Genomic DNA, 12,578 nt, shown 5'->3' on the forward strand with positions numbered 1-12,578 from the left:
TCCACTGGGTGACAGTTAACTTTAGAGTCTCCATTCACCCACATTTTTGCTGTCACCGTTTGGCTGGGGTAGTTATCTAATTTGTTCTGTTCTTCCTCTACTATGGCACCAGATGTCCTCTGCAGGCCTCAATGGGCTGCCATATTCGTGTGCATCAGGGGCCCGACGTCCACTGCTCTGTCTTACTGAGGAGGACCTGTTCTCAGAGGCGGGTCCAAGGACCCAGGCCAGGAGACCTGGGCCCTGCCGGATCCTCACCCCAGGGGCCTGTTCTAACAAGCTCTTAGAAAATGATTCTGATGCTATACTTAAGCCTGAGAACCACCAGGCTCAGCACGCCCCACCTGTGAGAGACCCCCAGATGTATCATTGGTAAACATAGAGACAACAGAGACATCTTTGGGTGGAGTGTTGAGTGCTAAAACCAATCCAAAGTTCAGGAAGCCCCTCAAGCCTCCCACGGCTCTCCTGAGTCACAGTCACACTAACTCTAGGATTAGGGAGTACCTCAGCTTTTTCAGCCCACTATAAGGAGCTTGAGCTGGTGTCAGACAATAGAAGACAGAGTTCCCCCTCACAGGCTGGCAGGTGCAGTGCTTAGAGCTGCTCCCTGTGTGTCTGGCAGCCCTGGTTTCAGTTATTCTGTGCCTTCGTTCCTTTGGGCACCCTTACACTATTCACCCATCCTTACAGGCTTCCGGTGCAGAAGTAATGATTGTTGTGACTGCAGACAAGGGATGGTGCCAGGTCGTGGGCATGCAGTGAGTCAGGGGGCCTGGCCTGTGGTCTTCAGAAAAGCCTTCAGTCTTACGTAGAGAGGCTGGAAGGCATGGAGGAAGAGGCTACCACACCCTGGGAGGGAGTCTCTTAGTGCTGGAAGTGTGGGGAGCTGGGTCACACGGTACTATCTGCTTTGCCTTGCAGGTTCAGGGGCCAGGAGTCTCCAGATCAAAGGGCGAAGACACTGGCCAGCTGGCCAAACTTCCCCTGGCCTGGCCAGCATGCGGTGAGATCAGGAAGCTGCTTGGGGCCTCTTTGGAGAGACCAGTTTACCTACTGTTGGCTAAATAAAGGCTTAGCGAGGCTTAGAGAGAAAGGCGGTTTTCAAATCAAAGGGCTCTTACAAAACAGCTGGGTGATGAGTTAAGTACAAACGAATCAGAAACAGATGGATTCAATTTCCTAGAAAATACCCCTGGGCTTCCCCAGAAGAGGAAAAGTGCTCCGCCAAAGGCATTGTGGGTTTTTGTTGATCCTAAAATATGCTCGATGAGCTTGCCTGAAAGGAAAGCCGAGAAGTTGGGAATATGTCAGGCTCCATGTCGTTAGAGACCCCAGGCTGAGGTCCGACCAGCGCTGCCAGTCAACCAAGTGCGACTGGCTACAGCCTGCCCTGAGTCTGGAGGCCCAGAGGCTGGTTAGAGTTTCATCTGCACTGCTGATTCCCTGAGTGTGGAAAAGCAGAGATTGGGCAGGAGGCTTTCCAAGGCCTTCTTAGCACCAGGTGTCCTGAGCGATTGGCGCTGGGTTAAGTGCTTTTATGCACGTGTGCTCGCTTCCCTGCTTCCAGCCACCTTTAGTTGGAAGAATGAGGACATTGAGCCTGCAGAGTGAGGCTTAGGGTGAGGACGCAACAAGGCCCACAGGTGGTTTGCGCGCAGCCCAGCATGCTCTGCCTGGCGAGGCAGCTTTGTAACTCCTAGTCTACTCCAGAGCACTGTCCTGTAGTGCCTTCCCTGAACTCTCAGCCTCCACAAAAACCCTTTCAACCTGATGGACACAAGTTTCTGAAGGATACAGCTTGACCCTGCATACACTCAATTCCCAACCCTGGACGTGCCCTGAATGTCAGAGGCTGGATCTGCTGAGCCTCACTCAGCATGGACATGGGCCCTAACTCCAACACAGTGATGGACGCCCCTGGAAAGGAGCCAGCAGGGTACAACCAGGAATCCAAGCGGGGAATCTGTGACGGCCACCAGGGTCAGATGCACCAGGAGTGAGGCAGACAGGCAAGGTAAGGAACAGCGTCGCTCAAGGGGCCAGGTTTGGCCTGGCAGGGAGGTGAAAAGGAGCGGGCACAGAGGCCCCAGGTGAGTGTTGGGCGAGAGGGGAGGAGGCCAGGAAGGCAGGCAGGTCACCGTGTGGCCCTCAGGTGGTAAAAGGAGTTATGGGGACTAGCAGCACGAGAGGGGCATGAGCTCTGGACCCCTGCCTTGGCCGTGCCCCTGCTAGCTGCCTCCCAGCCAGGGAGGAAGGAGCCACATTCAGTACTGGCCTGGTGTTCCCTGATAGGGCTGCTGAGGGTGGCTGTGTGGTGCTGACCCTAAATATGCTCCTCCCCACGGGGGGGGGGGTAATCCAGGCTGGCAGCTCTGGGGCAGGTTCCAGGCCAAAGATCTTCTCATTTGCATAATGGTATAAGAATTGTTTGACAAAAGCCACTGTTGAGTGCCCAGCCAGGGGGCCCTGGCACTGAGGTGTATGGGGAGGTCCTACAAGGCGAGGAACAGGCATCTCTGACCTGGGCCGGCAGGCCTCAGTCTTTGGTGTGCATCAGAACTGCCCGGCCTCCAGCTGTGAGGGGAGCGAGGCCTGGTCAGGAACCACATCTTTTAAAAGTTATTTAAAAGGCACAATCACAGGGCCTAGAGTGGTAACCTAGTGGCTAAAGTCCTCACCTTGCACATGCTGGGACCCCATATGGGCACTGGTTCTAATTCCGGCTGTTCCACTTCCATCCAGCTCCCTTCCTATGGCCTGGGAAGGCAGTAGAGGACAGCCCAAAGCCTTGGGACCCTGCACCTGCATAGGAGACCTGGAAGAAGCTCCTGGCTTCAGATCAGCTCAGCTCCAGCCATTGAGGCTGCTTAGGGAGTGAACCAGCAAACGGAAGATCTTTCTCTGTATCTCCTTCTCTCTGTATATCTGCCTTTCCAAAAAAAAAATAATAATAATAATAAAATAAATAAATATTTTAAAAAAACTTAGTTTGTTAGGGTTATATTAAAAGTGGGGGGGGGGACAATGACGGAGAAAGAAAAAAATCTTCCATCTATCTGTTCACTTCCTAAGTGTCTACAGTAGCCAGGGCTGGCCAGGCAGAAGGCCAGGAGCTGGAGCTCAGGTCTCCCAGGTGAGTCACTGCCCAGGTACATGGGCCACCTGCTGCTTTCCAGGAATGTTAGCAGTGAGCTGGGTGAGAAGCCAGGTCCTGGCACTGGGATGCAGAATGTGGGTGTGGTGAGCAGAGTGACAGACCAGTGTGGGATGGAAGGAGGAGTCTAGAAGCCAAGCTTGGCGATGGCAGCTTCCACTGTACTCCAGGAACCACCACACCATGTGGCTACGGCCAGTCAGGGGATTTTTAGTTTGCGTTGGTACACAGTAGTCACCCAGGTAACTAAGGTGGTGCGCCGTTACAAAGCATCCAATCAATTTACATTCAGACCACACCTGAAGCCAATCAGCTAACAAGTGCATTTGCAAAAGCAGATAGCTGCAATTAGCCATGCTCAAAACTTAGCCAAGGGACCAAGATGGAGTCACATCTGCCTACTGTAATGGGGTAGCATCATCCGGTTGCACCTTTTCACAGCTTCATGCTCTGTGCTCCTCTGAGCCTGAACATCAAATGAGAATGAACACAGAAGGCAGGCAGGCTTGCATGCCAGCAGAAGGGGTTCTGATCATGCATGGTGAGAACTTGATCACCTGTTTAACAAATGTTCTCTGAGGTCTGCTTGGCACCTGGCATTATTGACCCTAGGGAGCCCATGGCGAGCAAAGCCAATCTCATGGACTTGCTGTCTCTGTGGGGGTGAGGTGAGTGGACAGTTGGTAGATGGGGAAGGAAGTGCACACTGAGCCTTAATGCGAATGAGGATGGGCACTGTCTTTGCACAGGCAGTGCATGGTGTGTGTGTGTGTGTGTGTGTAAGCGTGTGCACTTGTGCTGAGAGCAGGTGGGTGCTTGTGTGGTAGATCTGATAAGAAGCCTGACATGGAGTGGATGGGAAGCCAGGGAGGTGGCATGTGCAGAGGCCCTGCAGTGACAATTACTTTGTTGTGTTTGTAACCCAAGCCCAGTGGGGATAAGGAAAAACAGAAGAGCCTAAAATGAGAACATGCCAGCCAGCATCCCCATATGGGTGCCAATTCAAGTCCCAGCTGTTCCACTTCCAATCATGCTCCTTGCTAATGTGTCTGGAAAAGCAGCAGAGGGTGGCTGAAGTCCCTGGGCCCCTGTCACTCATGCAGAAGACCCGGCTGGAATTCTAGACTCCTGAATTCAGCCAGGCTCAGCCCAGGTTATTGCAGCCATATAGGGAGTATGCCAGCAGGTGGAAGAGTTCTGACTCACTCTGTCCTCCCCTCTCTTTCTGTAACCCTACCTTTCAAATAAAGAAATAAATCTTAAAAAAAAAAAAAATCCCAACTCCCATAATCTCTCCTGGAGAGAATAAGTCAGGGTTCAGTGACAAAGTACAAAGGACAATGCTAAATGCCAGGGATGTCTGGAGGACATGGCCCTGGAGTCTGGACACACATGTGACCCAGGGCAAGCCCTGGCCCTCTGCAGACCTCCGCTTCCCTGTGGGAAAGCCTGGGAGGACCAGCCCTGAGAGCTGGGAGCCCCGGGTCCTGGGAACCCCTGGCTACACAGCTGAAATGAAAGATAAGAGCCCTGCAGAGTCAGGGCCCTGCGGGTGTCACTGACATCTGTCCACAGCCCAGAGACGAGGGACGTCCTTCCCGCCTGGAATCTGGACTCTGCCGTTGTCCCAGGGGCAGGTGATTGCGAACACTGATGTCCTGATGGACCGAGGCTGGGCTGGCCGCCCGTTCCATCAGCCCATTCATCTTGCTCCAAGAGAGGGAGGGAGGGAGATGTGCTCTAGGAAGTGGCACGGGGAGGGGGAGATGGGTTGAGTAAGGCGCAGAGGGGCCTGGGCAGGTGTCAGTTTTTATGAATGATTTCCTGACAGGTAGAGAAGCTGACACAGCCCGCAGCCTGCACAGAGGCTGCCGTGGGCGCCTGCTTTTCCGGAGCCCAATACTAATCTGCCTGGGGCAGCTGGCCCCCCGGGAAGGAAGGGCCTCCTGCCAGACAGGGCTGGAAACTGTGCTGCTGCTTTGGCCGTTTTTTTTTTTTTTTCTGCCCTAGAGCTTTTCTTAGCTTGTCTGGGGTGGGCTGCGGAGAGGGACCCACCCCAGCCGCCTCTCAGAAGGCTGCTGTCAGCAGCTTTCAGTTCCACTGCCAGCCTCAAGCCTGCACGGCCTATAACAGCTGTGTTTGCTGGAGGGAGGAAAGGCTGCTCTCCCAGACCAGTGCCCCCCACTCCAAGCTAGCAGTCTCTGCAGCCAGCCTTGAAACCCAGGGTGGGGGCAGGGGAGGGTGGGCTAGGGGCAAGCACTGAGCCTCAGTGAGCCAGGATGGCAGAGATGGGGAGGCAGGGTCTGCCAGTCCAGCTTATGCCAGCCCAGGAACTCTGCCAGCCCGGGAGCTCTCACTTAGCTCTGCACTGCTGGGTCCGTCCTTTACCCCTCCAGGTGATAGAACCTAAAAGGCGTGAGCTCATGGCCAGCGTGGAAGAGTGTTCAAGACCAGGCAGGGAACACATGGCAGAGCTTGGGTGTGTTTGGACTGAGAGGAGAGGCAGAGGCAGCAAGGCCAGGGACTGGCCCTGCCAGGCCTCCTCCAAGCCCAGCCTCACCTGCCACCTGTCAAGGCCGCCACAAAGCTCCCTGACCTGGAGATTAATTATTCTATTAAATGATATTTTTAATGTTTATTTTTTTAATTTCAATATTTATTTTTACTAGAAAGAGAGATTTAGAGATATAAGGCAAAACAGACAGAATAATCTTCTGTTTACTGGTTCACTCCCCAAATGGCCACAATGGCTGGAACTGAATCAATTCAAAGCTAGGGGCCAGGAGCTTCCTCTGGGTTTCCCACACCGGTGCAGTGACCTAAGGAATGGGACCATCCTCTCTGCTTTTCTAGGCCACAAGCAAGGAGCTGGATGGGGAGTGGAGCAGCCAAAACATAAATCGTTACCCATATGGGATTCTAGCACTTGAAGGTAGAAGATCAGCCAGTTGAGCCACATTTACAAAATGGAAGGACAGAGAGGAAGATCTTCCATCCATTGGTTCACTCCCAAAGTAGCCACAATGGTCGGTGCTGAGCCAATCCAAAGCCAGAAGCCTTGCATTCAGGTGCAGGGTCCCAAGGCTTTAGGCCTCCTCGACTGCTTTCCCAGGCCACAAGCAGGGAGCTGGAAGGGAAATGGAGCAACTAGGTTATGAACCAGCACCCATATGGGATCCTGGGCATGCAAGGCAAGTATTTAACCGCTAGGCTACTGTGCCAGGACCTGATGTTTATTTTTTTATTTATTTATTTTTTTTAAGATTTATTTTATTATTACGACAAAGTCAGATAGACTGAGAGGAGGAGAGATAGAGAGGAAGTAGAGCTGCCGGGATTAGAACCAGCGGCCATATGGGATCAAGGCAAGGACCTTAGCCACCAGGCCACGCTGCCGAGCCCCTGATGTTTATTTTTAAAATAATTTGGAAATGCTGAAAAGCAGATGGAGAAAGAAAAAGACAGCTGGAAAAAGATCTTTCCTCTATTTGTTTACTCCCCAAAGGCCCCCAGTAGCCAGGGCTGAGCCAGTGAGAAGCCAGGAGTCAGGAATTCCATTAGGATCCCCTATATGGGCAGTCCTCTGCTGCCTCCCAGGGTGGATGTTAGCAGGGAGCTGGACTTAGACGCCGAGGAAGGACGGCCCAGGTACTGTGACACTGGACAAGGGTGTCCCAGGTAGTGGTTTAACCACTGTGATAAGCACTTGTGCCATCATGGAGTTTGCCCTAGAACCTTAAGAAACAGTCATTTCCCTCATTTTGTAGCCTTGGAAAATGTGCTCAGAGAGGGGAAGGGGTTACCCAAACACACGCAAAACCCAAGTGGGTGGAGGAGCCTGCTCTGGCCAGCCCCAGGGCCTGTGGGCTGGTAAGCCCTTGACCAAAGTCAGGAGTCAGGGCTTGGCCTGCCCTGCTCCCAGCTCTGGGCGGGCTGTGTCCTTGCCGGCTCCTCCGTCATCCCATCTGAACACCTTTCAGGTGTCTGCTAGCGGCGCTGTTCTTTCCTTCCGGAGGGATCTTCCCTTGCCACAGCGCTTGCCTGGGGCTGGACACTGGCTCTACTGGCCCATCCTGACCTGCTGACCAGCCAGAGCCTGGCCTGGCTTGTCTTCTGCCTGCATGCGCCCCAAGGGCTCACTCAGCTCAAATGAGGACAGGAGTTGCTGGGAAAAAACAGGCCACATTTTGCCCGGGAAGATTCTGCTGGGGCTCGGAAAATAAACAGTGTCCAGTTCAAAGCACTCAGGGGAGGTGACCGGTGCTGAAGGGCTCCAGGACACACCAAGGTAGGGAGCTACTCCGGGTGGGGCCTCTTGCAGCTGGCAGCACCGGAAACCATCCGCAGGTGTCCGTGGAGCAGATGGAGGGGAGCAGGCAGGTTCTGGAGGTCCTGGAATCTATTCGCCCACTGGCATCTGGCCAAGGTCCTCCTCCTCCTCCCCCTTGTGTCTGCAGGCCTGCCTCTTGGCCTTGGTGGTGGGGCCAAGGCCCTGGACACGCCCCCACAGTGCTGGCTGGGTGGGAGTAGCTGGTGTTATTAGAGGCAAGCCCAGGTAGCTGAATTACTTCGGCTGCTTAGACACAGCAGGTGCTTGGAGGCCCCCTCAAGCTATTACTTAGGGACATTTCTGGAAGCAGCAGTCCTGCTTCCTCCACCAGTCCTGTGCTCACTGCCGGCAGGCCCACGGGCAAATCAGTGGCCTCTCCCTGCCTTGCTTTCTCCATCTCTGAAATGAGAGCAGTGCTTCCCTGCCCCGCCCCGGGGCTGTTGGAGAAGCAGCAGCAAAAGGAAATGTGCACAAACCCCACTCCACCCATTACTTTTGGAGTTCCACCTTGTTTCTTTTTTCTTTTTCATTTTTTAAAAAGATTTATTTATTTTTATTGGAAAGTCAGACATACAGAGGGGAGGAGAGACAGAGAGGAAGATCTTCCATCCGATGATTTACTCGCCAAGTGTCCGCAACGGCCAGGGAGCTGAGCCAATCCAAAGCCAGGAGCTTCTTCCGGGTCTCCCATGCAGGTGCAGGGTCCCAAGGCTTTGGGCCATCTTGGACTGCTTTTCCAGCAGGGAGCTGGATGGGAAGTGGGGTTGCTGGGATTAGAACTGGCGCCCATATGGGATCCCTGCACATGCAAGACAAGAACTTTAGCCACTAGGCTACCGTGCTGGGCCCTCTTCTTTTCTTTTTTAAGATTTATTTTAAATGGAAAGGCAAATAGATTTTTTTTTTTTTTGGCAAATAGATTTACAGAGAGGAGAGAGAGAGAGATCTTCTATCCACTGGTTCAATCCCCAAACAGCTGCAATGACCAGAGCTGAGCCCATTTGAAGTCAGAAGTGTCTTCTGGGTCTCCCACGCAGGTGCAGGGTCCCAAGGCTTTGGGCCATCTTCCTCTACTGCTTTCCCAGTCCATAAGGAAGGAGCTGGATGTGAAGTGGAGCAGCTGGGACATGAACTCATGCCCATATGGGATGCTGGTGCTTGCATGGTAAGGATTTAGCCATTGAGTTATAGTGCCAAACCCTCCCCCTCCTGCTTCTAAGCCCTGTGCACTATTCTGCATACCCTCTACCGCCTATCCTATCCCTGCCTGCCCCATAGTCATCTCAGAAGCCTACCCTGCCTGGAGAGGAAAAGATCCTCAGGCTGCCGAGGGAAGAGCCTGCTGCAGGCAGCGCACTTCCTCTCCCCTGCCTGCCCCTCCACCCGGGCACCTGCCACATCCTGAGCTGGTGGTTCCTGCTGTTCTGCCAAAGCTGATAAACTGGCCCCAGGGAGGCTCCAAGCTGGAGCTGCCCCCGCTGCTCCTCCCCCAGGGGGCTGTCTGAGGAAGGCCTCAGCCAGGAGTGCGTGGTGTGTGGCTGCTGGCCTGTTTCTGGGCTGGACATCCTCTTGAATGCAGGGGAGGGAGGTGGTTGGGAAGGCATTGCCAGACAGCTGCAGCCACCTCGTTTGGTGCCTCAATTTACCTGTCTATAGGTTGTCCTACACAGGGTTCTGTCTCAGCGCAGGGGCCATCTCCTCCAGGAAGCCTTCCTTGACCACCCATCTGCCCAAGATAGGAGTAGTGCATTCTTAAACCAGCAGGCCAGAGCCAGGGAATCCCACCCAGGAACTGGCTTTGCCAGGGCATACCCTGCCACCCCAGGCCTAGTTCAGACCAAGAGTGACCTTTCTGGAGCCACCACCATGGTGGTTAACATTAGACTGTCCTTCCTGGCTTTGTAGCCCTGCTACTGCATCCTCCTGAGGCAGGTGTGTGTGTTTGTGTGTGTGTGTATGTGTGTAAGGGAGTGTTGGGGAAGGGCTCGGACTGGGGGAACTAGCACTTCTGACCCTAAAGCCAGCTGCCTGGGCTGGGGTAAACATTTGTCTCAGAAGATGTGGCACTTGGCTGGTCTTGAGCAAGGAAGGGGCCTGGCTGGTGGAGACCATGGGAAAAGGGCACAGCACATGCCAAGCTGCAGACTCACCTGGCCAGGCACAGCCAGGTGGCATTAGGTAAGGACAGTGCTGGCCAAAGGGCCAACCGGGCCACCAGAGCCCTGGGCCTTGTCCACCATGCGTAGGGCAAGACCTGCCTGGGGAGACAAGGGAAGACAGCAGGCACCCCTGGAATTGTTCCTCCTGTCCACCAGGAGAGGAAGCCTGGCTGCCTCCTGAGATGGTGGATATGTGTGTGTACTGTGTGTGCTCGTGTGTGTTTACCCGTGTGTGCACAGCTGAAATTCCAGTTCCTCCCAAACTGCCGTTGTAAACAGCCATGGGAGCCAGGAAAAGGGATACTTTTATGTTCCTCCTCCTTTAATGAAAAACTGCTGGACAGGAGTGGAGAATAGCTCAGCCCATCTGAGCTTCTTTGCCCAGTTCAGGAAGAGAGGGGCTACCCTGCGGGGTGGGATACTCTGGAGTCAGGGAGGTGCAGGAGCCGTGTCCTAGGCAGGGACCAGGAAGGGCAGTGAATGGGGTCTTGGGTGGGTGGCACCCATGTGGCCCAGGCAAAGAGTGGTGGTGGGAAGCAGTCTCTGAGAAGGGATGGGTGGGGGAGCAGTCTGGGAGGAAGGGCAGAGGGGACCCCCAGGGTGGGACTGAGAAGTTCTTTAGAAGGATTGTGTATTGTCATTTTTTTTTTTAAAGATTTATTTTATTTTTATTACAAAGTCAGATACACTGAGAGGAGGAGAGACAGAGAGGAAGTGGAGCTGCCGGGATTAGAAGCAGCGGCCATATGGGATCAAGGCAAGGACCTTAGCCACTAGGCCACGCTGCCAAGCCCGTGTATTGTCATTTAAATCATTTAAATTGAAGAATTCTGGGCTAATCTGAGGGAGCTCCTGGCCCCAGAGCGACTCCTAGTGGTATATTCTAAAAACATCGAGTGCCTTGGCCTTGCTGTTTCTCCCTTGTTAGAACAGACATGGGCTGCTATTGGGACATAGCATGTTAAGCCACTGCTTGCAATGCCAGCAGCCCATATCACACTGCTGGTTTAATGTGCCAGGGAAGGCAATGGATGATGGTCCAAGCATTTGGATCCTTGCCCCAACATGGAGGGCCAGGATGGGATTCCTGGATTCAGACTAATCCAGACGTGGCTGTTGAGGCCACTTGGGGGGGAACCAATGAAAGAGATCTCTTTTTCTCCCCTCCCACCTTTCAAGTAAGTAAACTAATAAACTTTTTAAAAAATTATTTTAAGATTTATTTATTTATATTAAAATATTTTATTTAGTTATTGAGTACATTTTTTAGGATTTTTAAAATTTGAAGTGCGAATATACAGAGAATAGGAGAGGCAGAGAAGAAAATCTTCCATCCTGCTGGTTCACTCCCCAAGAGGTCTCCCACTCAGGTACAGGGTCCCAAGGCTTTGGACTGCTTTCTCAGACCATGAGCAGGGAGCTGGATGGGAAGCGGAGCAGTTGGGACATGAACCAGAACCCATATGGGATCCCAATGCATGCAAGGCGAGGATTTAGCCACTAGGCTACCATGCCGGGCTCTATTTATTTTCATTAGAAAGGTAAATTTACGTAGAGACAAGAGAGAAAGATTCACTTCCCAAATGGCCACAATGGCCAGAGCTGAGCTGATCTGAAGCCAGGAGTCAGTAGCCAGGAGCTTCTTCCAGGTCTCTCCAAGACATAAAGTGACACCCAAATTGGAGTCCAGTGCTTAGCGGTATAGGATTAGCCAGTGGAGCCATCACACTGGAGGACTTTCTGTAGTGAACAGTAGTTGCACCCTGTTGTTGAGGCCGATCCTGAGTTGCACCTTCCTTAAGTCCTTGTTGGGGGGGTATTGCAGAAGCGGGGACCTTACCTCCCCTGGGCTGGCAGGGGCTGCTGCCCTGAGTAGTGGGGGGGTTACCGAAGGATGAAAGCAGGGGACACTCACATCCTGGGGTGATTGCTCCTCCCAGCGAAAGCCACTACACTTGAAGAGACACTCTTTCTGTTTGATTTTTATTTATTTTTACTTTATTTGAGAAGGAGATGGGGAGAGAGAGAGACAATCTTCCATCTGCTGGCTCACTCCCCAAATACCTACAATAGCTGGGATTAGGCCCGGCTGAAGCCAGGAGCTTCTTTCAAATCTCCCACGTGGTACAGGGTCCCAGTGAGATAGACCATCCTCTGCTGCTTTCCCAGGTGTGTTAGCAGGGAGCTGGATCACAAGTGGAGCAGCTGGGACTCTTGTCAGTGCCCACGTGAGATGCCAATGGTATAAGCCATGCCTCGATACTGACCATATACATTTGCACACACGTGTGCCTGTGTGTGTGTAAAGATTTTTGTTTATTTGAAAGGCAGAGTTATAGAGACTGATTTTTTTTTTCCATCTGCTGATTTACTCCCCAGTTACAATAGCCAGAGCCAAGCCAGGCAAAAATCAGGAGCCTGGAATTCTATCTTGGTTTCCCATGTGGGTTGCAGGGATCCAAGTCAATGGGCCATCCTCTACTGCTTTTCCAAGGGTATTACCAGGAAGCTTAACTAACTAGACCATGCCTGCCCTCCCCACCCCCGTTCTCTCTCATCTTTCTGAGGATCCTGCTGCTGGTAGGAGCTGGAGGAGGCCTGTGGGTTTCCATCAGCCTCTGCCCAGCATGCATCTACCTGTGGTTGCCACACCAGCCCAGGAGGAAGGCAGCAGCTTCAGATAGAGGCTCCAGGATGGGGCTGGGACTGGGGGAGAGGGTGCCAGGCCCCAGGGAACATGGGATCTCTACCCTGGGCCCTGCGCTGGGGTACACTCTTGGAGGGCCCCACCTGCTCCTGACTCACATCACTCAGCGCCTCAAACAGACAGGAGGGTGGGTGCTGGTGTCCCGGTCTCTGAACTCCATTCTTCCTGGACTCAGTTGGACTCAAGCCACCTGGGCCTTCACCTACTGAGTCCAAGGAGACTCAG

This window comes from Ochotona princeps, chromosome 22 (assembly GCF_030435755.1).
Source record: "Ochotona princeps isolate mOchPri1 chromosome 22, mOchPri1.hap1, whole genome shotgun sequence".
NCBI lineage: Eukaryota > Metazoa > Chordata > Mammalia > Lagomorpha > Ochotonidae > Ochotona > Ochotona princeps.